At 36.7% G+C, this 27,658-nt stretch overlaps 1 protein-coding gene across 29 annotated transcripts in view; it reads left to right on the plus strand.

Moving 5' to 3' along the window:
- Positions 1–27,658, plus strand: part of LOC148126078 (uncharacterized) — a 217,123-nt gene that overhangs the window by 105,956 nt on the left and 83,509 nt on the right. For 6 of the 29 annotated variants that reach the window (XR_015742755.1, XR_015742758.1, XR_015742756.1 and 3 more), the window contains 3 exons: positions 9,712–9,821; positions 13,370–13,479; positions 17,498–17,560. The exons of 9 other annotated variants lie outside the window; for them this stretch is intronic. The gene's annotated coding sequence lies outside the window, so the exon portion shown is untranslated. Of the gene's footprint in view, positions 1–9,711; positions 9,822–13,369; positions 13,480–17,497; positions 17,601–27,047; positions 27,156–27,658 lie in introns of all 29 variants that reach the window. 14 more of the 29 variants (XR_015742757.1, XR_015742761.1, XR_015742759.1 and 11 more) reach the window with 5 other exon arrangements.

The raw sequence follows: 27,658 nt of genomic DNA on the forward strand, positions 1-27,658 counted from the left end.
AGAGCTGAAGGATAAAATTTTGTTTCACTCTGGTGTTAGAGGACAGTTTTCTTAGCATCTGATCTGTTTGGTGCCTTTTTTTTAGTTCTTTTTCCTACTCCAAACAAATTCATATTGGAGGGCATGTTATCCAAGCATAGTTACTCATCATTGTGCTTTTTTATCTTTTAGATTTTATTCTTCAAAGGCTTTTCATATTTCCACAAACCTTGAAGCTCCCATAAGTCTGCTTAATTTTCATAAGAGTTCACATGCAGAGCACAAGCTTGCCATTAATATATAGGATTAAGGACAGAGATATAAATAGAAAAAAAAACCACTACAAAGCCTACAGAGACAGACGGCTAACCACATAAAAGACAATGTTTTATTCTTTGGGTCTTCCTAATGGTACATTAGCAATATGTTGTTTTTTTTATTCAAAACAAATGCTTTGCTTTCTAGCCCCAGTAAGTGCACCAACCATTCCCAGGAACATATCATTGATTCTTCAAGATTAGAGTATCCACTTTTTTTTAAAGAATTATATGATGTCCAATTTTTTTCTTAAGAAAACAAATTCACATCAGAAATAAAAAATATGCAGGCTTATCTAACCATACATAATATAGTTCAAAATGTAGACTTCATTTTAAAAGTAATTTGACATGGTAGAAACCAAACACATTTTTTCTAAATCATAATGACTTGGGGATAAAAGGTTTTAGATGAATTAATTTAAATAATAAATATCTGCAAAATATTCTCACACTATAGGTTGTCCGGCTCAGCAGCCACCTTGTTTTCTGACATTATTTTAAATATGTTCTTTTATAAGCAATTGAAGAATTGCTTTTAGAATTTGAATAGTTCTTCTAATGTTTAATATAAGGTTCATACAATAGAAATATTTTTTGTGTACTTTGGATAATAGGACTATTGCAGCATATTATATTTGAAAGGAAAAAAAGGTAGTTCAGAAGGTGAAGGGCATTTGTTAGCATCTCTCTACAACTCTATAACTCAGCTGCATCTTTCCCAAGATGGTAGCATTGCCTTCTGCAGCTGTAGAGTTACCTCAGGAAAAAAAAATGGTTTAATCTGTTGTAGACTGGTGCTGTATGGGACTTTTGATAAAGTTTTAATAAACTTTGCTCGCAGTCACCTTGCTGTTGGAGATGGTATTGAAGAGTTGCAACCTACTTTGTACATTTTCTATTATTTTCACATTTGAGCCTAAAATCTTTACTTTCTCCCAAAGCAACCATTCAGTTTTAAAAAGATATATGTCCTTTTTGACTACATCCTCCAGACCGAAATCCATTAAGTTATTAAGATGTGGCTTTTACATCATGGTAACTGACCAAAAAATTAGTAAAATTTAGGAAGGATAGGTCTAGGCCTAATCTGTAACAGCAGGTTGCTCATGTGCAGGGTTTATCAAATATGAATTAAGCTTTTGTTTTTTTTCTAATAAAATGATAAGGAAGAGTCTTTTGAGCAATTTCTTGAAATATTTTATTTATTTAAATTGTATTTATATGACTCCCCTTAATTCTAAGGAAATCCTTCATGCTGAATTATTATTTGGCAAGAACAACTAGGGCCATTTTTATCATTGTTCTCCATGATGCACCCTGTGTTTAGCTTAACAACCTACACAATGGCTCCATCAGAGAACCCGGGAGGGGGTCATATTAAGTGAGATCTTGCTTAATGGACATCAGTATTTGGGACCATAATGGACAGGTTCCATTATAGTCGTAGGTCAATGTTTACCTGTATTCTACTTTGGTGGCTATTTTATGATATGCGTATTAAATATATAATGGTCATGGTGAAACACTTCCGTTTTTCATCTTCATTTCAGTTTGAAACTTACTATTCCCAGAATGTCTAATCTAAGCATGTGCTACTTCAAGAAATTTTGCTTGGGCAAGCAAATACCCTTTACAAAAGACTTTTGTCCCATACAGTTCTTTTGCAATGCATCAGGGAACTCAGAGATGCAATTTTCTTTTGGGTGGCATGTTAATTCATTACTCCCTTATTATGCAAATTAATTTATTTGGATTAACTGGATCAGTCTATGGTACAGCTCCATGTGCTTCTTCATGTCTTCTTCCATTTATTTCCAGTTTGCTTCCATAATGAATTCCATAAAGTAATTATTTTCTCAGGAATAATACATTGTCTGTGCAAAAGAGGTGACAGAAATAATGCTGATATAGACTCTGAAGAGCATAAATAAAGGGCAATTGTTTTATGTCATCCTTTTTCCCCTTCTATGTTTAAATCCTGAAGAGAAGAAGGTATGGAAAGCTTTGAGATGCTATTTATTATCTGACATGGATGAAGAGAAAGCAATCATTTGCATTCAAGGAGCTCTAACACCAAAACAATTTGTGAACCATTTATTTTGTAAATATATTTAAAAATAGGTATGTATCTTTCTATATAAAAACATTGTGTCCTCTGGCATCAGTAGCATCTGTTGATCTAAAGAGATATATTGGTCTCAATCTACTGGGGCCTTCCTAAAAATATGTGTAACTAGCCACCCCTCAAGGAAGTATCTCTGGAAAATAATATTAATAAAGAATGTAGGTTGGCAAGAAGTTGATTATTGAGAACATAAAGGCTTGCATCACAACTAGAACCATCAGATTAGTAGACTGCAACATTAGAAAACAAAGGAAACATGTGTTGTGACCACTAAGTTGAGAAAGCTTAAAATCACTTTCTGGCACTTAGCAACATCATGAGCATTGTGAAAGAAGACTTTCTTAACAACTCCCTCCCTTCAGAAGCTTTTTTTTTTGGGGGGGGGGGTTACTACTATTACTATTGATAAGATAAGTAAATGATATGCAAAACAAAAGATGTCAGGTTGTGTGAATTATTATATTATTATTTTCACTAAGATCATAACATCCACAGATCAGCTTCATGCTTAAATTACAAAATTAATTCTAATAAAATATGAATATCAGAACTAAAGGAAATTCATGGTCTATCCAAATAAATGTGTGCTTCTGACTAGTCCAAGCTGTCATAATAGTAATTTGTGCTCATTTGTGCTCACATTCTAACTTAAGTTTAGATACTTTTTGTTGTCACTATGTCAGAATCCTAGCTAATTTATTGATTTTCAAATTTTTACCAAAAGATACTGATCTACCTTTTGATTGATAATTTTGAATATGTGCCATCAGTTTGGTATCAGGTCTTAATGACTACATAGACCTTCTCCAGTATATATGGGGATTGAAATACCTTCAGTATGTCTACATATTTAATTGCTCATATATACTTAATTTAATGAATAGACTAGCAGAGTGCATCCATGAACACCAACCATCAAAAGATATGAAAACACCTTAATTTCAGAGCATATAGATAGATTAAAAATGTGTGTGTGTACACATGTATACATACACACATGCACATATATATTAAGAATGAAGATAACATCTAATATAAACTAATATAGTATAAGAAAAAGGATTTGAATATTTTTTTATAATTTCTATTCTAATCTGGATTTTATATTTTTATATTGCCGATTTTATATTTTTATATTGCCGATTTTATATTTGTGGTTGCTTGATTGTTGCTGGAGCCAGAGAACTATTTTTGTCTGACAGGTGTTTATATACATTTGATAATAAAATAAAAGGGAGAAGAAAAAGAAAGAAATCAAGGAGAAAAATAAAAGTGCAAGAAGAAAAAAAATAAGAGAAAAAAAGTACAAAAAAGTAGCTTCCAATTTTTTTTATAAGAGTTGTTATAAGTACAGTTATAAGTTTATAACTTATTGTATGATTACAGCATAATTTTCAGGTATTTTGAAATCATAAAAGAAAAAAGGGAAACTGAGAACTATCATTTTGCAGCAATATTTCTAATAGTACAATTTACAGTTTTAAAAAGAGAGAAATGTCTTGTAGTGTTACATGAAAAATATTAAAATTAATAATTTGATTTTTTTTTCACACATGAAGAAAAATTATAATGCTTACATTTAATTTTTAATTTTAAAAAAATCATAAAAAGAGGGAAGAGAGCAATGAACTACCAAGGGAATGGAAACAGCTACTAAGAAAGTGGAAAGCCTGAGAAAGAAACTCAAAATCCCACCTTGATCTTCTTTGATAAAAGCTGGGGAAGTAGGAGACCTTAACAGGCTTTCTAAATTTTGTCATTCTACTGTATAATAAAGAAGATTTCTGGAAAACCTGCTTGTTTTATGACCTTGTTTATTATTATTATTATTTATCTTAATTCTTTTCCCTTTCATTGTGTTTGATAGCACCTTCTGGAAGGATTCTAGAATCTTGGCCCCAAACAACAGATCTACAGATTATTGTCATAAACAATGGCTCATAATAATCTGTTGAAGCTTTTCTGAATCTAATGCCTTCCAGGTCAACTAGATTTCAACTTCCATAATCCCACAATCAGCATGGACAAAGATTAAGAGACTTCAGTGCTATTGTATCCGAATATTAAGCTGCATGAATCTGGGCTAGATAAAGGGAACAAGAATTAGACAGATTGTTAAAGGACAATATGATGCACCTTGCATAATTTTCTTTTGCATATGAGAATAGTATTTCCTCTTAATGTGACAGCTTGTCTCCATTGCCAATTTAAAAAATTACTAATATCAATCTGATATCAGCAAATGAGATTTGCCTGAGTTTATGAAACAACAAACTATAGTTGTGTACATGTGGCTGACTGCAACATATGGTATTCTATATAAAGACACTGTTCTAGGGGTTTATAAGCAAGTCATTTGGGAGTCACCCACACTTTATCTTCAGACCAACCTTCCTGTGTCACAACATAGGGAATTAGCTTGAAGTCATTCTGTGATCTTCACAATCAAGCAGGAAAATGAATCTGGTTCTTACTGAACTTATTCCAACATCTTAAACAGAGTAGGTTATGACAACCTCATAGCCTTATAATACATACTCTTACATTGGAGGAATTGGATTGGGAAGAGGCTGTGAAATTAATCACAGCATAACTCCCACTATGCATGAAAATGCTGTGAGAAAGTTTTAATCTGCTCCAACTCCTCCATGGATCAATTTCTGTCTTTATGTAAAAGATTTCCAGCTGAAAATCTTCCTCCAACTGAAAGCTGATGAAATTCAGGGCAACCAGAAACAAAATATTGTTACTATACTGCAAACATCATATATCTGGAGCTTAAAGATCTCAGGGGGGTTGAGAGTAGTAAGGGTCTTCAGTGGGCAGATATTGGATTGACCTGCAAGTCACTAGGCATATTGTGCTTGCAAATCTGGGCCTTCTGTACAGTATTTGCATGTTGAAGTGGGATGTGTTAAGTAAACTGCAATTGTTGCCATCAGTTAATTATACAAATTGGTGTACTATGTGTGAAAGTTCAACCTGGATGCACATTTTGTAATGCTGGAGAGGAAAGAAATAATTTATTTCAAATGCTACAATTAAATTTCTGATATTCCAGTTTCAGAAACTTTAAAATTGGTGATATGCTTATTTCTAAAAACTATGATTTGGATTAAAAAAAACATGGTAGTGATTAAAATTATTGCCATTAACACATGAGCATGAACTTTTATTAGCAACTGGATCTAATTCTTTTGATCATCTGGTCAACGACAATACTTTTGTTCCCTTAGTGAACAGTGATAAACTGTGAAAGGGTATTTCAGTGCATAAAGCCTGTCTATTTATATTGAATTAGGCTTTGTCATATTGTGTCTTTTTCTTGTGTATTTCTTATGTTAAGGGGAACTTCAAATATTACCTGCTATAGATGAAAAGTTTCTCTTCTCACTGATCTTAGCATAAGGACTTCAAAATTATTTGGACCATTATTAAGGGTAGTAGAGCACAAAGCACTGTACATATCCTGAAGTCTAATTTTAGTTTTTAATAGACTTCAAAAGAGAATTGCAAACAATTGGATGTGACTGTACTGTATTAAAAATGTTCTTCCCTGAAAACTTTAAAAAGAAATATTAAATTATTCTGTAATAGTTATACATATAAAGGGACTCATCCTCACATCCCTTAATTGCTCCCCAAATGGGCTGCATAGTTATTGTGATATGGCTTATCTTCATGCTGTCTTCCAGTTCTCCACTTTAAAGTCATCTTTAGCTGTTCCAGTTTTACAAAGACTTTAGCCACAATGTAGTCACAGATTACAATGAGGGCCTCTTTAGGCTTTTGTGGCCACATCCCTTTCCATCCAGTTAGAGGGCACCATTTATGGCCATTTCAGTCATTTGGGCTTTTACAGGCGTTACTGACTAGCCTGAAATACTTGCCAAGAACTATATTCCAAACCTTTGGGATATTAAGAAGCTTTAGAAAGCCTATCTCAATAAACTATAATTCTAGTCATTCTGTTGAATCCATCTTCTGTTCTGGTTTACCTTCAGGGTCTTACAGCAAGCCAGTTGCCCATGCATGTTGGATTAATTGAAAACTCACAGTCATGGAGGAAGAGCCCATGGTGAGGTAAAGGGAGTGCCCCGATGCTTCTTAGCAGAGTTTCTTTGTACTTTATCTTCAAAAGAGTATTAGATTCATGTTAAAAATAGTTTGACTGCCATATCATAGAATATATATTTAACTGTGACTTGTTATTTGAGCAATTTGAAAGATGGCTAACCTGCCATTCAAAGTATCAGCCACATTCAACCAGCCCTACTTCATCAAATATTACAGAGAACAGTTGGTGATTATTTTGATGGGAGATTATGATCAGTGGCAGGGAAATGAAGCCAGACTCCACCAATTACTTTCCTTGTTCCACATTAAAACTGTAAAGACAATGCCACTTGCTCACCTTGTTTTTGAGGCAAAAGAGGACTCGGCCCCTAGAATATTTTAGTTCACGCCAGCATATTTTTCTGTCAGTTCAAAAACAGAAGATTGTACTTTAATGTAGCTGCCTGGCAATCCTCCAAATGGGAATGTGCATGTTTATGTTGTATACTTCAGTAGAAAGACTAAAATAAAAATATGTAATTTATGCAATCAATATTTTAGTAGCCTATCTTCACCCATGCTTTGGGAAATGTAATACTGGAGATAAAACAGATATTTCTTTAGTAGTTGTAATGAATTAAAGTGGAGAATTACTTTATGATTAAAAGAGAAAGAAAACAAAAGATGAAACAACTGAAACTAAAGAGGACTCTGAAAGGAAGAGGGCAATAGGGCATCAATCATGGAGCTCTTTCAAAAGTTAGGCTGAAACTGCAGTAATCTGGATATTAAGTTGAATAAACATAAGAGGGATTACATATAAAATTCACCAAAATCATCAGAAAGAAAATCTTAATTATTTATTTCATATTTCCAACTTCCAACTCCAAACATTTTCTCTGAGAACTCAAGATGGTATCCACAGGGATGTTCTCTAATTTTTCTGCATACGTAGGAAGTAGATAGTGCAAAGAGTGTGATTGAATAGAGTCACTGAATGTGCTCCATGTCTGAATGCAAATATAAACTTGGTCTCATTGGTCCATGCAGCATCTCCAGGACTTCATTTGGAGGTCTGTTTGCAAGTAGTAGCAGATGACATTTTCACCAATTCAAAGTATTGAACAGTAAACAGTAAGCCTAGCTAAAATATTTGCTTTTTCCTGCAATGCAGAATCAGTAAGAAGATTCTGTTTGAATTGAAGGAAGTAGTGTACAAGTGAAATTACTGTGTACAAGTAAAATAATTCAATTGACATAAGATTCAGCAGGGGGGGGAAACTAAAAACTAAATATTATACAATATGCACTGCAGTGTAATAAATTATACTAGATACCAAGACATTGAGAAAATTCCAGCTTTCACCAATATTGCCATGTTCATCTGTCTTAAAGCACAAAAAGTTTTCCAGCTGGATCTTCTTTGGTTATATTAAACAGAGGCTTATGTTTTCTACTGGAATAGAACACAAAGTCTATTTGTAGAAAAAGTTTGCTAACTGAGCTACATTGCAACTGACTGTGAGACACATAGAGTCTACACACAAATAGGCAAGATGGTTGGCTGGTAAATACCCATGCTTAATCCAGTAGCAAAGTAAGAAGCAGGAAGCAGAAGTATGTGCTTTCACAAGTTTGCTTTCAAAAATTTAGCAGGAATGTGTGCTTTCAATAGTTTAGCAAGTATATTGTTGGGAAACAAATCAGTTAAAAATAACATACTGCATACTGATAATGTAAATCCTGCATCACAAAAGAAGAACAGACAAGAAAGGAGAGAAGAAAAAAATGAACCACCTCCTCATAAGTTGAGATAATGGCAATGGAAAGCTTATAAAACATAAAGCAGTGACATAGGCTACAGGCAGACTGATTCAGTGTACTGATTCAGTCTACCTGTAGTCAATGTCTTCTCATTCTTAGCTGCTACGCTTCTATAGTACAGAAATGCTCACACAATCAATTAAATCCACAAATTTTCTGTACACATTTCACACAATATGGTTTCTAAGAAACTCTAAGTTGTTTTGCAGAAATAAGAATAAATTAAAACCTCAAGTTAAAAAAAAGCATGGAAAACCTTGGAAGTATAAAAACTTATTTGCCTGGTACCACAAGAACAGTAGATTTAGCATCAACTGTTCCTCTCTGAGAAGGTAATTTAGCAGATGGTCCACTTACAAACACAATCCAAGATGTATTTTGTTGCACAGCTTGGGAACTTGTTATATTGTGATGACTTGGGGCATGGCACAAAGGAAACACAGTCAAATAAGCAACAAGAGTCCCTTTATTATCTCCAACTTTGCCCCCAATGTCCAGGTTATCTTCGGCTGGAGAAAAACTCCCCCAGGAACAGCCTTTAACTGTAGAAAATTCAGTCCAAAACAAGGTACATACAAACTAACTAAAAATACAAACAAACCAAGCTGAAATAACTAGAATTATCAGAGAAGCCATAGAGATTGAAAAAAGACCTGAAAGCATGAATAGAAGAGATGACTCCACCAGACTGTCAATTATCTGGAAGCCTGCACTCTCAAACAAAAAACTCTCCACACCACAAGCCAGGCAAACACCTGGGCACAGACTCCCCCTGATACCTCCAGCTCAAACATACCCCAACCAGGCACCCAGATGAAACCTAGCTTCCTAACAAATGATAGCCATCCATTTACTCGGAGTCAAGCTGCACTAAAAGCCTCCAATACAGGAAACACAATGTTGCCAGCCAATCAAGACAAAGAAAAGCTACAAAACAGACAGAAGATATTAGAAACACCAATCAAGCAGAACACAGCAAACCCCAAGACCAGTAAATACAGACCAAGACTCCCAACCAATCAGGATGAAGAAAAAACCATTCTGGTACAGCGTAGGCTAGCACCAAATTTAAAACAGAAATGGCTGTGAAAGTCTGACTTACAGACGAACATTATACAGAAGCCTGATGATGGCAGATGAGATTCTGCCGAAACGTTGCTACAACTTTAAAAGCACAACTATAATAACATGGGAAAATACCCGAACAAAGCTGAATACCGGACATATAAATACCCGCGAAAACTTAAGAAAACAAACATATATATATAAAACCAAGCAAGTCTTACTGTATGTTCCTCTCTCATTTGAAGTAAGGTGGATGGCATTTTGAAAGAAGATATCGTATCTGGAATCTCTGCTACACAGAAGTTCACATTGTGCTTATTTTTTATTTTTATCATCATTTAGTGCCTCCTGATCTATTTTGTTCATCTAAGCCAGCCTTCCCTACTTGATTCTCTCTAGATAAATTAGACTGCAACTCACATTATTCCCAGATGCATATGGAAGGCATCAGGGTAAGTATTAAATGTCAGAGACAGAATTGTTTTGATCTTGTTCTCTCTCTCTCTCTCTCTCTCTCTCTCTCTCTGTGTGTGTGTGTGTGTGTGTGTGTGTGTGTGTGGTGTGTGTGTGTGTGGGTGTGTGGGTGTGTGTGTAAAACTCTGATTTTATATTGCTTTTACTGTTATCCAATTGCAAGATGGTATGTTATGTGCAAGAAATAACCATCCATAACTTCATGGAACTCTTAATGACAAAGTCTGATGATAAAGGTGAGGATTTGGCATTCTTATGCAGTACAAGCTCCTTTAATGAAATTTTAAACATGCTTTCTCAGAGGTAAGCTCCAGTAAAGTGGCTGTCTCAGTGAAACTAATCAATATATGCATTTAAAGCATTTGGAATCTGGGATATATATATATATATTTCTGCTTTTGTGAAGCTGGTGTCACGAAGCATATCAGAGTAGTGGAAATCATTTGCACGCTGTCTGATATATGAGAGGCACAGGACACAATATTGTTTCTCATGGTGCTCTTTGTACAGATTCATTTTTGCAAAGATAAAGACATGATGAGAGAAAGGAGAAGAAATAACACATGATGTGCCCTAAGGGCTCAAGACAAAAAAAAGAGAAGAAAAAGGCTCTTAGAAAAATAAGAGGAAAAAATATTGCTTGTATTTTTTTTAAAAAAATACAAACATACAAATGACTGCTACAATGGACATCTGGCTTTGCCTATTGTGTCTCCAGTTGAAGCAGAAATGTGTCACACAGAATTTGTTATTTGAAAATAGGCATCTGGTTAGATTATGATCAGAGCATCAGTACTTTTTAACGGATTACTTTTTTTCAGCTGGATCTGGCCCAATTGCTACAATAATCCAAGCATCTCACTGTGCTGAATCTTTTTTTTTTTTAAAGTACAGCAGTCCTTTTCCTAAGTCAAGGAAAGCTATTGGCTCTTCTCCATAGATTGGTAGAGCTAAGACTGAAAGAATAGCAAAGTTGGCCACATATCCCAGCATCTTCCCATGAGGATTTATTTTTGTTCCAAAATGGTTCATTAGTGAGTCAAGATCATGCCCTGAGCTTCAGCCATGTTTCCACAAAAGAACCAGTGAAAGGCATGTAATGAGGTGAATAGTTAATCAGCACTGAATAGTAATTTGCCTATCTATCAGCCTTCAAGTAGTAGCAGTCATCCAATCTTTTCTGGGTTTTGAAGATAAACAGGGCTGAACCTGGTTAATATTTCAATAGAGGGCTTATGAGAGTTTAGGAAATTATTCCATTTACATGACTGCCCCCTAAAGCATAATAACAAACCACTTCCATGTTGTTGCCAAGAAAACTGGTGAATTATGTCCATGAAAATACCAGAAGTCAAAATTAATCCAAAGGAAGTTATCTTAAAAAGCCAGTTAAGTGTAGTGGTTAAGATGCTAGCCTAGAAACTAGGAGATTGGGAATTCTAGACCTCCCTCAAACAAAGCAGCTTGGTGACTTTGGCCAAGTCATTCCCTCTCAGTCCAACCCACTTCACATAGTTGCTACTATGGGGAAAATAGGTAGAAGAAAGAGAATTAGGTAAATTCATAGAATAAGATAGTGAGGTCTTACACATATAGGAATATTTATTCAGAAGTAAATGCTGCTGAATTCTAATGGATCCTTTCATTTATAAGTGGACACGATACCAATTGAATTTCTAAAATAAGATCATGCTCCCTCATCAGAAGTAATATGGTATTAGTAAGCAAAAACTGCAATTTGCTTATGAACAGCCATTCATCCTTTACTGCCCATTCAAATGTTCTAAGTCAGAATCCCTGCATGGAAAATATAATCTTGGATTAAAGACTGAGTTTATTGACACAATGCATTCTTGCAGATGAAAGAATTCTTATCAAAAGATATGACGGAGAAATACTGAAAAAATGTAGAAGTGAATGTGTGAATTGTCATCAGGAATAACACTTCATATTTATAATATTCAGCTCTGAGTTCCTGAAGGTCCATTTGAGGCCAAATTCTGTCTGTTTCTACAAATATCAGGTTCTTGACAAGATACAAGGCAAGTTTTCTCCAAAATAGCATCATGTGGGCGTGCAATACATATAAAGCCCATTGCTATAAAACTGCTCAAGCAGATTAAGGCATCCCACTCACTGGCCAGAATATAATCAGAGAACTAGAGCTTCTCTTGGCGCAAACACACTGCTGAAATTCAAAGAGATGAGGGGAGGGGAAGACAGTGGAGAGAATAGAACATAAATGAAAATAGTTTATATGGGTAAAAATGAAGACAGGGGTTTTCATAAACTAATCTCCCCAAAATGAACCTTCTGTGAGAATATTGTTAAAGTGAAAATAAGGAGATTCCACATATTTCAATTCCATGAGATGATAAACATGTACAATTTCAGGGGATATTGTTCAAATTGTGCACTCACCTAAAAGGGTAATTCATTTACATTTGCATGTTTGATGATTGATACTTTAAACTCTAAACTGAGCAGCTTATTCATAGATGATTTAACCAGGTCAGAAAAAGAATCACTACATGTATTTGTACAACATGCTAGGTTTGGTTAGTATTAACCTTGGTTAGATTTTTGTAGTTTTCCAGGTGCAAATTCAGTCCATTCAGATCATTTATGGTTTAAAGTATTATGTAAATCCAGCAGATTAGTTGAGTAATTAGGTTAGGTATATTGTGCAAATGCAGCAACCGGTGCTATATTTCTTTACAAGATATATTGTGTATATTTGTTTGTTCAGTGTACATGTATATCTCTTTATGGTGCATATTCATAGAAATTGAAAAGAAATTATGAAAATAATAAAATAAATGTAAAAAGTATTATTTAAAATAATGTCTGCCAAGGACATTGCGACCTTATGTCATAGGAAAATATGTGGAATTAAAAATCCTGGGATTTGTAATTAATAGGTTCTTGTCATCAACCCCATAATCAATTCAGGATTGAAATTTTGTGTACAACTACAAACAAACAAGCTTAAATTATGCCTCAGCAGCACTCAGACTTCAGATATCAAAGTTTACTGTTCCTACGCTTGAGCTCCAGGAAAGCAAGCAGCAACCTAAGCCATTATTAATGATTTCAAATCCCAAACCAAGGTTCTTTGTGTCACCTGATTCAAAACTTTCATTGTTTCTCTCTTACACATGAAATAGCTATCTCCACCCAGTGTATAAAATAATCTTAGGACCTTTTTATATTTTTCAACATAAAGAAATTCATTGTGTACTTCTAAGGTTAATAACCTAGTCTATTTTTTCCTTTTTCTTACAAAAAACTTTATATGAAAGTCTTGACTGTTCAAAGCCATGATGCGTGATGAAGGGCAAATCTTTGAACCTGGTTAGATGCTTTTTTCTTTTTTCTGATCTACTGCCTATATTTTCCCCTCTATTTCTCATTTTTTCTCTCTGCTTAGTGTTGCTTATTTAACTGAGCTTTGTTTTAAAGTGATGCTTAACTTCGGTTCTTTTAAATGTTGTTTTAATTTCATACTTGCTTTTTATTTTAATAGTGCAGAGGCTAAATTTGAAGTCAGACACTCCTGGAAAAGTCACACCTTCAAGAGGAATCCCCAGATATGCCAAAATCTAACCAAAAGCCATTGCCATCCCCCAAAGTCATGTAAGAAACCAAAACTCCTATTAAAACAACATCGCAATAATAAATAATTACTAAAACATCAGCATGACATTTAATGACTAACCGAGAATTAAATGCTACCAAAGTCCCTTTCTTACTTTTGTGAGCATGGGTTGAATGAAAAAAGGCAATGAACTTTAAATAAGAAAGAACTTTAGACAACTAAATGAAGCCCATGAGTTTTAAATGAAATTAAAATGTAAAAATCCAGAGAAAGTAATATAGAAATGATACAGAAAACTTATGCTAATTTATCATCATTTGGAATTTTGCATCCCCAGACAGGCAACCCCATTTTAATTAAAAATGAAAATATTCCTGGAAATAAATGGTCAGAATGGTTTCATCTAGAATTAATATTTCTAAGAGAAATATATGCAATATTTTAAGAAGGCAACCAGGATGTTTCCTAGCTATTTAGGGAATCTGTTCTTATAATTCTATATACAGTACATTATTCTATTAAAGATAATTCTATATAAAACAACTATGTTCAGAAAGCTTCAAAGGCATCTCATAATTCTATATAAAATTTAAAAACAACAAAACAACTGCTTGAAATAAATATCCTTAGAAATGTGTGCACCATCATTTCACCAAAGTAGTTCCATCTTTTTCTTTGGATGCTACCAATGAGCTGTTTTATTTGAATCAAAGGTTTTCCTTATTCTCTCTATTTCAATCTTCAATTGAATCTTTACTCTTAATCTGAAAGTTCTTTCCTTGAGTCACCTTCTTCAACAAGGAGATAACTTCAACTTGACAAACCTTCCAATCCATCTTCATGATGAAAAAAACAAAATAAAAGCCTTATGTTGTTTTAAATTTTACTTTTAACCTTACATTCCCAAAGGGCTATTTACCTATCCAATTATGTGCCTAACCAGTGACATCACTATATTCTATTTCAATAGGTAAAATGTTCTAAAAAGGGTAACTCATATTTCATTAGACAAACACAAGGTAAAATATTATTTACTCTTACTGGTTCCTGGCAGTATCAAAATCAATATGGTATTAAAAATTTCATGCTTGAAGTTGACTTTTCAAACATGCACATAATTTAGCTGTTATAAGATTCAACTGAAAAATAAAAATAAAAATGGAAGAAAATTGCAAATATTTTTCTTACCCATCACAAAAGCCAACAGGTTGAAGCACTTTGCTGTTTCAATCACTAAAAAGATGTAACTATTTTGAAATGTGTACAAATGGACTAGAGCAAATGCTTTCAATGATACGATCCTGATAAGGTATCTCTTGAAATCTACTATTCTAACCACATTAATATTTTGCTAAAGAAATATAAGCTAAAGTGCATAGAATAGAAAAGTACCTAAACTGCTTCATTTTTCTGCACATGCAAAGCACTGCAATACTTATAATGGCTGGTTCACCAACTGCAGAAACAAGGGGACAGTTTTGTAAATAGCCACCTGTAAACACCTTTGTATGAAAAAGTGGCCTCCTTCTTCCCTACCACTTCACAAAAAGTTCAAGGACTTCATACAATGTATTCCAGAGCAAGACGGATTTAAACATCTGGAAAGTTTATTTTCTAGGACTCAACTAGAAAATAGCAGCAATTACTATGGTTTGATATGAAGTTAAAATAACTCATCTATGGTTAAGGATACAAATGGAAAGGAAGGGGAAGATGTAACATACAGTACTTTGCCTTTTGGTGCTGGGAGTACTAAGGAACCCATAGAGATGATTTATCTTATTTGTAATTTCACACAATTCTTGCAACTGGTCATTGCCTAGAAACAATAGAGAATTTATATTGAGTTCCACTGCCACCTTAGGCATGGAAGCCAGCTGGGTGTCGTTGGGTCAGTCATTTATTCAACTCACCTCACAGGGAGACTGTTATGGGGAAAAGACGAGGAGAAGGGGGAATAGTATGTTGCTGTCCTTAATTATTTGTAAAATAATAAAGGTCAGAAATAATTCAATAAAAGAAACTGGTACTGGTACCTTTGGACCCATGGAATTCTAGTGAATGGAGATGGCAGAGTCATCCTTATATCTTTGGCAATATCTAAGTTTTGGTCTTGGGAAAAAAGATGAGTAGCAACTTTGGTACCATGGTTCCATGCATCAACAAGACATGATCAAGTTGAATGGAGAAGTTTTGGAGGTGGAGAGGATGATGGCTTACTGCTAATACTCAGGCCTACAAGAAGAAGAAGAGGCCAGTAATGAAGCATTTTTAAATTTATTTAGCAAAATCTGGAAATCCACATTTCCCCTTATTTCTGCATAGCCATGTTCTATGCTTATATCTTTTCTCCTGCTCTCTCACAAACGTAAGAGTTTTTCTTCTCCAGCTAGATGCAAACCTCACAATAATTTGCCCTTTTCCTCCAAGTGAAACCTTGATATTGACTTGCAAATTATATTTGCCAGCTAACATGACATAGTAGGCTGTGGATTCGTTTGAACTGTGAAAAAAAAAAACAGTTGCACCATAAGAGAAGAAAGGAGGCTCATTTCTCTACTGCAAAGCTGGCTTAACAATGGACATGTGAGGGGAGAGCTCTTTTTATAGATGACTACCTGAATAGCAAGCTGCTTTGGGCATTGTGTTATTGTATTTTACTTTAGAAATTTATCACTGCCTTTCTTAAATTGGAAAGGCAGACATGAAAAGAATGATTGCATAGCCTATGAAGATTAGATGGCTTTCATACTATCTTACAGTATCCAGAAACTGCCTTCCCTGGAGCTGCTAAACTCAGGAAGCTGCACTGCATTACAACTTTATGGTAACAGAATAGCTGGCAACTAACCTCTGAGAAATACTCCATCCTGTCAGTTCTTTAGAGTCAGAAGCCACTTTCTTCTGTTGCCACTCACACTGAACTTTTAAAGGTCATCCTTCCATGAGGGATGCCAACTGGTTTTATCCTCATTCAGGAAACTGTTCCACCTTGTCATGGGATTACTTTGAAGAGTTGTAGGAGTCTGTTTATTCCTGTTCATAGTTGCTGCAGAAAAGCACTCTTTTATCAAGGGTTGGCTTTATGCATTTCACACTACAATGACTCTCTCTCCAAGGCTGCCTGTTATTTTAATTCCCAAGGCTAGTAAGATAGAATTGTAACAAGTGCTGCTGTTCTGCTTTTATTGTTTAGTTCCTGTGCAGATAATGTTAACTTATTTAACTATGTAAATTGATGGGAGCGATAGTCCAATATGCTGGAAAAAATAAAATATATAAAAATTAACAAATAAAATAATAAAATCTGCCATGTGCTGCTGTACAAACTAACATGCACTGATTTAACGTTAGCAATGACAGAATTACTTTAGCAAATATGGATTATATGTGGCAGAAACATGGACTCTGTGAGTTTCAGTATGTTGCTGAGTGACATTTAGTACTCTGAGTGTATATAACTAATGATGGAAGATGCTGGGAGCTACAGTTCTACACCATTGGAAATCTAAAATGATGACATACCACATTTTACAATAGGACTCATGACCTATTCTGCTTCATTGTGTACAGGAATTAATACATTTACTCTCATATGAGCAAGGCATGTATAGGGATTGGAACATGAATCACATTCACACTTAGAATGCATAAATAGCAAATGCATTATTTTCTCACTGCTTTCTAAACAAAATTCTGCTATTTGTTCATATCAAATGAGAAAAATAGTCAGTTGAGAAGAATGAATATTGAAAAAGGATAGACCGCAATTTAGAATTGTGAATGAATATGAATTATATATGCATTTAGTTTAGCAGATATTTATCTCAGTATTATTTCCTAACTCTTGCTGCAATTAACACTAGATTATTGGTCAGAGATATGTTCAAGGTATTTCCTAGTTTCAGGTTACTGTTCTCACAATTATAACATTAATACAATAGTAGTCCTTACTTCAAGCAATGTTTACTCAATTAAAATAGTTAATGACTACTTGTGTTTTAGCAAAATCAAAGATTCATAATATTATTTGATAGTAATATTTATCTTTTTCAGGTCCGAATAGAGATATATGTACATGAAATATGTGATATACAGATGTTTGGTACTATCAAGAAAGTACTATTCTATAACTCTTTCTAGAATGTACTGTTGACATGTGAGTTATCTTCCTTCTTTATTCCCTTAGTCCTCCGAAATCAATAGACAAAGAACAATTATATAACATTTGCATTTAGCTATACCATAACAATTCTGAAAATTGTTGTTGATTACCTTTGTTATCATAAGTTATTTAGTTATCTTGGTTTAATTTAATTTAATCAATTTATTTTGATTGCAATCAAAATGAATCTGATTGCAAATGACTGGAGAATGTGCTATATTAAACACTTCAACATTTGATTGTGTCAATAACTTTCTTCATTAAAGGAACCTTTAAAAAGATACATTAACCATGCTCCATATCAGTTAAGAATCTAAACTATTATTTGCTTTAGATAAAGTCAGACGACCATTCAGCTATTTTTATGTTATCTTCCAAATGATAAGTTCCATTCTCATTCAAACCTCTTAATTCTTTACTTCTCCTACCATCTTTAAATGGTTCACACAAAACTCATTCCCTACCCCACTGAGTTTGCTTTGAAAACGTTGAATGCCATGAACCTTATTTAATTTGCCTTTCCTAACCAATGAAAAGAGAGTTAATTTGCAGGTCCATAAAAACAAAGAATCAAACAAAGAAACACTGACATACTGCTTAGAAGTGATGGGGCATAATTACAGCTTGTTGCATCCTGTGTGCTAAGGAAAACAATTCATTTCTAATTAATAAAATGGGAATTCAAGGAATCCTGTGTACATTTATTTATATATTCATAAACAATTCATTTCTAATTAATAAAATGGGAAGTCAAGGAATCCTGTGTACATTTATTTATATATTCATAATCAGGCTAACCTTTGGTCTGTGTTTCATCAGTAGCAATAATTTAAAGAATATTATGCTGGCAAGCTGTATTAGTACAATAAATTACATCTTATAATATATTATTCATGAAACAGCAGCAGAAAAAGTACAATACTTACAGTCAAAAGCTGTTCCTTTTAGAAAGGGAGAGGGGGAATGAACAAGCAGGACAAGCATAAGGACCAATAGGTGTTTCAAAACAAGAAAATGCATATTGTCCGCAAAGGAAAAACTGGCATTCCCATGAGTGGTGGAATTCAATTTTTTTTACTACTGGTTCTGTGGGCGTGGCTTAGTGGGCATGGCAGGGGAAGGATACTGTAAAATCTCCAGTCAGAATTGGTATTTTCCGTTTCTCCGAACTACTCAAAATTTCCGCTGCCAGTTCTCCAGAACTGGTCAGAACCTGCTGAATACCACCTCTGATCCTCACCCTTATCTAAAGCAAGTGTGGATCACATAATTCACATTTCTTAGCTTCAGTTCAGGACTTCCTAGCTTCTGTATTGAAGTTGGTGCTTTATTATTTGGTAAATGAATTTTATGAATTTTCCTATGAACTTACACGCTTCTTTGGAATAGAAGGTTGACGGGTAATAGGCAAGAGACAGCAGTGACAGTGTTCCATTTATTTAAAGACATAACAATATTTTGATCCATTCTATGATAATAAATAACCTTCTGAGGGCAAATGTATACGAGGATCCAATCTGGGTCAGTCACCCTTGCTCTACTGGAATGTGTGCAACATTATCCTGGAACACATATATTTGCCTAACTATAAAACTATAAATTTCAAAGTTTGGAAGAAATGGGCAAGGCCTACAGTATATTTAAGGGTTAAGAAAGAACAGAATTCATCTCCTTCATCCAAGATAGCTTGTGGCTGTGGAATTCATTCACATCTTATTTCATATCTAAGTAATTAAAAAACCCACAACCTTGACTGATGTACATGTTTGTTTGTTTTTAAAAAATAATTTTATTAGAGGCATGAATAAACAATAAATAATTATAGAAATAAAGTGTGAGAGAAAAATAATTACAAAAATATATTAAAAAGATCTCCCCATCTTGTTTGTGACAAATATGAACAATTATATAAAACTCAACCCTCCATATCCCACTTCTTAACTACTAAAATCTCCTTTGAAAGTTATTCAATGGCCCCAATATCCTAATATAAACAAAGTAAAAAAAAACCCAATACACATAAATAATTTCTTATTTTCAAATATGTATTCCATATCCCTACTCTATAGGCACTTCCATATTTCACAAATATGAAATAATCTTTATATCTCAATAGAGACAAAAAAGCAAAACGAACTAATTCTCCTTAAAAAAAAATCATCTCATTGAGCAATCAGTATTAAAAAAAAATCCAAAAAGAACAATCCAGAATGATAACATATCCCATTTTATCCTTTATTGAATAAACCAACTTTATTCATATAAAAGGGTCTTTCTCCATGATCCATTTGGATCGTTAAGAACCATTTTACAAATTCCTTTGGTGTCTTAAATGGTCTCTTTTGTAAATCTAACAAAGGGGAATTATTTCAGTTATTTTCTGGGATTCTCATTTTTATTTCCCTCTTGGTTTTTAAAATCTTATCCAGCGTATCTGGTGACAGATTTGAACATTCAAAATATTCATTTTCTCTGCAAGTAAATTTTGCTGGATATACTGTCTTGTTCTGTGATATCTTCATTCCGTAGCAGGCTGCTCATTTCTTGATGCTGATCTTTACGCAATTTTTCAAAGATGTCTCTAAATGCCATTATAAATTGTTTGCCTTATATCTCCAATCTCAAAAACAATTTTTCTTTGCCACAATCATACATTTTTTGCAAAATAGTTTTGTTCCAGACTAGCAGGCTCAAAAGCCTGCAACTCTGATTGGCCCGCGAATAGCAGATCGTGATGGGTCGCCACAGACTGATGAGATTGGCTAGTAAATGGGCTGCCGCAATTGGCCCTGCCAAGAGTGGCAAACTCAAATCGCTTTCATTGGCTGCCTAGCCGCAGCCAGCCCTATATAAGGGGCTGCTGCGGCTGGGATATTTCGCTCAGATCTGAAGTCACTAATAAAGAGCTGTTGTTGTTATCTGAGTCTTGCCTCCGTTCTTGAACCATCCTCCCAGATCTAACACTGGCGATGAGGGTGGGATGCGGAGGCAATGAAGTCTACTAGAACTGAGCTAGCTGAAGGAGCACGTGGCTGACAGAGCACAACGAAGGCAACATGGCCACCAGCGCTATACCACCCGCCCCATTCAATCCAGCTAGCAAAGACTGGGACTCATATATGGACAAATTTCAAATGTTCCTAGAGTCCAACAACCTAAAAGATGCCACGCCCAGCAAGAAACGAGCCGTTTTTCTAACCCATTGTGGACCAGCCATTTTTAAGATGGCTAAAGCCTTAGAGAAACCAGCTGAAGTTAAAACTATGGATTGGGACACCCTTGCTCCCATCCTGCGCAACCATTACGCCCCAGCAGTACCAACTCTCATTCGCAGACACGAGTTCTATCAGAGGGACCAGCGTGAAGGTGAGAGCGTTGGGGATTTCGTGGCAGACCTGAGGAACCTGGGTGGTTTTTGTGGCTTCGCCAATCTCAAAGAAGCCATGAGAGACTGAATCGTCCTTGGCCTTAGAGATCCAACTGTCCAGAGCAAGATCATGGCCAAGGGAGACATCTCGCTTGCAGATGCCATAGCAGACACCACCGCAGCTGAAGCCACTCGTAAATCAGCAGCACTAATGCGTCGAACCAGCAGAACCAACCACCAACCCACCAATGATACTGGGAAACCTTCAGACAAGTACACATCAACCACCCATCATAAAGATGTCGAGTCATCCTCAGACAGCGAGGAGGAAGAAGTCCACAGACTCCAGTCAGAACGTGAGCAATGAGACCAGCGGGGTTGTAAACCCAACTACCAATGTGCCGGATGCGGGGGAAACCATCCTCGATCCAAATGCAGATTCTTAGATGCCATGTGTCGTTTTTGCGAAAAATGAGGGCATATTGCAAAAGTATGCAGAAACAAAAGAAATTCCAGGCCCAGACGGAGAGGGAGCAGCCCAAAAAGGAATGATGGCAACTCCACCACACAGAGGGACCGCCCTAGCAACCAGTGGAACCAGTACAGCAGACCCCAAAGGTTTAACGGCACACCCAGACAAGAAGAGGCTCATCAAATCATCACCATCGGCCACGCTACACGCTAAAAAAATCCGTGTAAAGGTCACCATTGAAAATAAACCGTGCATCATGGAAGTCGACTCTGAGTCATCACTATCCATGGTATCCTGGAAAACAATCAAGCAACTGATTCCCAACATCCAACGCCAAGACCTCAGCAGTCAGAGACTCATACTGAAAGATTATCAAGGCAACCGGATCCCAGTCGCAGGTACCCGCCATTTCCAGGTCTCTTTCAAGGGACATAATGCAATTCTACCACTCACCATCGTAGACAGAGACCGGCCAAGTCTATTGGGCCTTCAGTGGTTCATGCCATTAGGAATTGGAATGGCAGGCATCCATCATACTGAAGATGATGACTGGGAGGCAGCCCTCATCCACGACTTCCGAGAAGTGTTCAGCAAAAGCTTAGGCAAGTACAAGGGGTCCCCTATTTCATTTAATCTTTGCCCCGACATTGCGCCCATTTGCCTAAAGCCCTTTGCTCTCAAACCCAAAATTGATGAGCAACTGGTCAAATTAATTGCACAAGGCGTGTTAGAACCCATTGACCACGCCCAATGGGAGATGCCAATTGTCACCCCCATAAAGCCTGATGGGTTCTTGAGAATCTGTGGTGACTACAAGGCCACCCTCAATCGCGCGCTACAGCAGAGCGCCTATCCAATGCCCCAAGACCTAAAAACAAAACTGACCTCCAAGCCTTCCTGGGACTTATTAACTTTTATAACATTTTCCTACCCCAGAAGGCGACTGTTGCAGAGCCCCTTCATAGATTACTCAATAAAAGGGCCTCCTGGATTTGGGGACGTCGGGAGGAACATGCCTTCCAGCAAGTAAAAGACCTCCTTACCTCTGATGCAGTGTTAATTCAATATAACGAGACACTCCCCTTGACTGTTACTTGTGATGCCTCACCATTTGGGGTGGGGGCCATCCTGAGCCACATCCTACCAAATGGCTCAGAGGCACCAATTGCATTTTTTTCAAGAACTCTGTCAAAAACAGAAAGAAACTATAGCCACTTAGATAAGGAAGCCCTTGTTATTGTCTCTGCAATTAAAAGGTTTCATGAATATGTTTATGGGAGACCATTTTCTATTATCACGGATCATAAGCCATTACTTGGCATTCTGGCGGGCGACAAACCTACCCCACACATTCTCTCCCCCAGAATGACGCGATGGTTGGAATTTCTAGCTGCCTACGACTATCAACTAAAGTATCGCCTGGGGAAATCTATTCCTCACACAGATGCCTTGAGCCGCTCGCCACTACCTGAGCCACAGGAAGACCCAGCTCCCACGCTCCCAGTACTACAAATCGAGACAATTCCCTCACCTCCACTAACGGCCTAGGACATCACCTTTGAAACCAAAAGAGACTCTTGTTTGGCACGAGTTCTTGGCTGGGTGGAGAGGGGATGGCCAGAATATGAGCCCAAGGAAACCTTTAAGCCATTCAAAAACAGACAGACAGAGCTTTTCTCACAAAGAGGGTGCGTTTTATGGGGAGACCGAGTTGTTATACCAGCTAAACTACAAAAAAAAGTCCTGCAAATGCTACACGATGGACACCCGGGCATCGTGCGTATGAAAGCGTTGGCAAGAAGTTACGCCTGGTAGCCAGGTATGGACAAACAAATTGAAACCTGGGTCGCCTCTTGTAACAGATGCTAGGAAAGCCACTCAGCCCCACCAAAAGCTCCACCAGCAGAATGAGAAACACCCAGGGGGCCCTGGTCTCGCATTCATATTGACTTCGCGGGACCTACTAGAGGCCACACTTTCCTAATAACTGTAGATGTGTATTCTAACTGGCTTGAAGTCAATAAAATGAAAGCAACCACTACTGAGGCAGTCATCAAGAAATTGAACAGACTCTTTGCCACACACGGCCTACCTGATGTCCTGGTTTCTGACAATGGGCCCCAATTTACTGCCTTAGCCTTTGAACAATATCTAGCTGAACGGGGCATCCGACACGCACTCACATCACCGGCTCATCCAGCGGCGAATGGTAGGGCTGAACGAATGGTTCAGTTCACAAAGAAAACCCTACAGAAAATGGACCAAGGTAATATCCACGATAAAGTCACTAGAATGCTGCTTCTTCAACACATCACACCTAACAGCATGACTAACAAGAGCCCAGCTGAACTCCTGATGGCCAGGAAACTCAGATCGCCTCTAGACCGCTTGCACCCTGCCTACACCCCGGAAAAGCCCCTGGGTTCCAGCAGCAAGCACCGTGCCTTTAAGGTAGGAGACCTTGTATTTGCAAAAAAAATTTCTGGGGATCCCCTCTGGATTCCTGCTCAAGTAACTCAAGTTACGGGTCCCCGCTCCTACCGTCTACTCACCACTGATGGTAGAGCATGGAAATGCCATATTGACCAGCTACGCTCCAGACTGACCACAACTTCCATCCCTGACCCCAACCTTGACACCAGGGGGGGAGGGGAAGCCGTGAGTCCGGAAATAGAACCAACACCTGTTTATTCTGAACTAACACCGAGATCACCACACCATAACTTGCAATACTCACCAGCTGTAGTTGAACCAGGGCAGACGAACACTTCACCAAGAAGCAGCAGCCAAGCAGGTTCAGCGAGCCCGGGGAGCCATAGCAGTAGCAACGAAGCTGAGGACTCTATCACCCCGGGGGCATCAGAAGAGAGCCCTAACCATGGCACCGGTTCACCGTTCCTGCTAGATCCAGCAAACAGTCCATCTGAACCCGAATTTGAACATGGATAATTGGAATTGCGGATGTCAGGTAGACAGGTGCGAAGACCTACTTACCTGCGAGACTATATTACTCCACCCCTTAAATGGAACCGAGAGGGGAGGGGTGTTCTGGACTAGCAGGCTCGAAAGCCTGCAACTCTGATTGGCCCGCAAATAGCAGATCGTGATTGGTCGCCACAGACTGATGTGATTGGCTAGTAAATGGGCTACCGTGATTGGCCCTGCCAAGAGCGGCAAACTCAAATCGCTTTCATTGGCTGCCTAGCCGCAGCCAGCCCTATATAAGGGGCTGCTGCGGCTGGGATATTTCGCTCAGATCTGAAGTCACTAATAAAGAGCTGTTGTTGTTATCTGAGTCTTGCCTCCGTTCTTGAACCATCCTCCCAGATCTAACAAGTTTCAAAATTTTAATATTCAAAACCAACATTTTTGAAGCCTTAGAATGTCTGTAGTCAAAATATTACTTTACATTTTGCTGTTTATTTTAAGATTTTAGAAATTATAAAAGTAATTCTTCATATTCTTATAGTGAGGATTAAGAGTGTTCACTCAGACAGTATTTCCAATCTTATCATTCTAAAGGTGTCTAACTTCTTTAAATCCATTAATAGGCAATTTCTAAAAATAGTAAATAAGAGAAGTGCATAAATTTAGTGCCCCTGAAGGGCTCCAATATGCAGCTGGAGCAAGATGGTAATTTTCTACCTCCTCCTTAACCTCCCTCACCTGAGAGTGCTGTCTTCTGATCTTTGTGAGGTAAAGGAATGATCACAAGGTTAAACAGTTTGGGCAATCTCTCATCATTCTCTTTTTCCAGAAGAACATCAAAGCTGACCTGTTTCAGCTTGTCTGTGGAACTGTCTTCAGTTGACCCTTCCCATGGAAGCCACCTGATCAACATTTGTTCCATATTTACAGACAACCAGCGTAGGAACCACCAGCTGAAGGGGAGGAGGCCCTAACAGGAAGACATTTCAGTTTAGACTATGTGTGAGGGGGAAAAAACTTTTGGTGTTCATGCATTAGGAGAATATCTACCTTTTCCCAAGGGAAGGGAAATATTCTAGTAAATATTTCCCTTCCCTTGGGAATATCCTGTACACTAGCATTCATCAATAAAGAAGCCTCTTTGATCATTCTTGGAGCTGTTCTCCTTGCTTGTGCCTGACACAAACTTATCATTAGGCAAATAACTCTTATCTTTAAACATTAGCTTGCAGCAGCAGGCACTCACTGTCATGAAATAGCAAATTGTTACCTAATTCATTAGTATTTAATTACATACAATGATACAGGGGAAAAGAGAGTCACTTATGGGATTTGTTACCATATCTTAGAATAAATTGGCAAGGTTCTGAAATTGTACTCCTTTATCTTAACCATGGGAGATAATTTACTTCAAAGAAAGCAAAAAGTCATATAATGTTATTTTTAATTTTTTTACATGTCCATATATGTTATGTGCAACATTTATATACTGGAATGCATTCTATATTGTATTTCACACTTCAATGGAGAAAATGGGACAGCCTCACCTGAATTGTCAGGCAATTGAAAGCCAGCCTCAACAGATGTTAAGAAATGTGATAATGAGATTTTTATACCACCTATTTTCTGGACAATAACCATCCTGTGTGAAATGGGTTAGGCTGAAAGTGACTGATCCAAAGTCATCTGTCAGGGTTTCACCCCCAAGAGTGGCCTAGAATTCACAGTCTCCCACTTTCTAGACTAGCACCATACCAAACTCGATTACTGAAAAATTTTGGAAAAGTTGATTAAACCTGACATTTTCGAGTGACAGGATGCTTTCAACTTTCATGTATTCCAGTAAAAAAAAAAGATGGATATGGGGGAATACATCCTCTACATCCAGGAAAAATACAACTTGATATTATCAAACTTCTTTCTGTGCTTCCCAATCCCCAGTTCTTTGAATGAGACAGAACAGTAACCACACCTGAAAGAATCCTTGCTAGAAACTATAAGGATGCTTGAAACCCTGCCAGAATAGAACAAAGTCCCTTTTAAATAAACAGCATCCTGTTTCTTATAAATATTAGCCAGATCCCATGGAAGCCAGCAGGTGGTGTTTAATGATGGAATCATAGCCATTTCTTGCTCTTCTTCAGTGACAATATTTCAGGGCATTGTGCTCTCATGCCTGGAAATAGTTGACAAGCATCATAACAATTGTACCTTCTATGAATTCAATTTTTCAAAGATAACAATGTATGCTGTGATTAGCTAGCTCCGCAGTTCAATTATGTGTGTTATAAAGAACATCTGAGTTCCTCTTTCTTAAACCTTTCACATTTCAATTTCATTAGGTAATCCCAGTAATAGTATAATGGAAACAAGAAATATTCCCTACTACTTTTTCTCCATAATTTTCTATTCCAATATTATTTCCACTTTTATTCTGTTTTTTCCTAAATAAAAAAGTATGAAATTTTGGTTATTTTCTTTTATGAAACATTTGTGATCCTGTTGTTTTAACAGGTATTTTTTTCTATATTCTTTCAAGTTCTCTATAATTTTGATATAACAATCAGAATGTGATGTAATAGTCTAATTGTAGGATAAAAGAATTATAACATTTGTTGTTTCATTGTCAATCCTTTTCTAAGCATCCCTAAAATGAATTTTTCTTTTCTTCCAGTTGCAGGGATGGGATTCTACCAGTTCACACCTATTTTCTAGAACCGGTTGTTAACATTTTAAGCAGTTTGGAGAACCGGTTGTTAGAAGAAATTACTGGCCTAATCCTGTAAGTAAGGCAGGAAGGAAACATCCTGGTGTTGCTTACAGAAATTGCCTCTCCGTTAACCTTTATTACATTTTTGGCAGGATTAGACTTCCTGTCTCAGGAACATCTATGTATTTTTTCCCCCTCCTTTGCTGGTACTTTGCTTGTGTAGAGTGACCATTCAAAGTTACAATGGCACTGAAAAAAGTGACTTATTTTTCATACTTACGACTGTTGCAGCATCCCCACAGTCATGAGAGGCCAGGTGAGGAGATGTGTGCCTCGATGTGAGTGATATTGAGTTGGCCACACCCAGCCAATAACATGACCACCAAGCCATGCCCACCAACTGAGCCACACCCACAGAACCAGTTGTTAAAAAAATTGAATCCCACACCTGTCCAGTTGCCACATTAGGTTTTTGTTTTCATTGAATATAATCTGACTATAATATATTCAGATACCATTAGCCCATACAGAAAGTTATGTTTCATTGCTCTAATATTCATATGCTCAGTTTCTTA

This window comes from Pseudonaja textilis, chromosome 3 (assembly GCF_049901715.1).
Source record: "Pseudonaja textilis isolate UNSWEBS1 chromosome 3, rPseTex1.2, whole genome shotgun sequence".
NCBI classification, from domain to species: domain Eukaryota; kingdom Metazoa; phylum Chordata; class Lepidosauria; order Squamata; family Elapidae; genus Pseudonaja; species Pseudonaja textilis.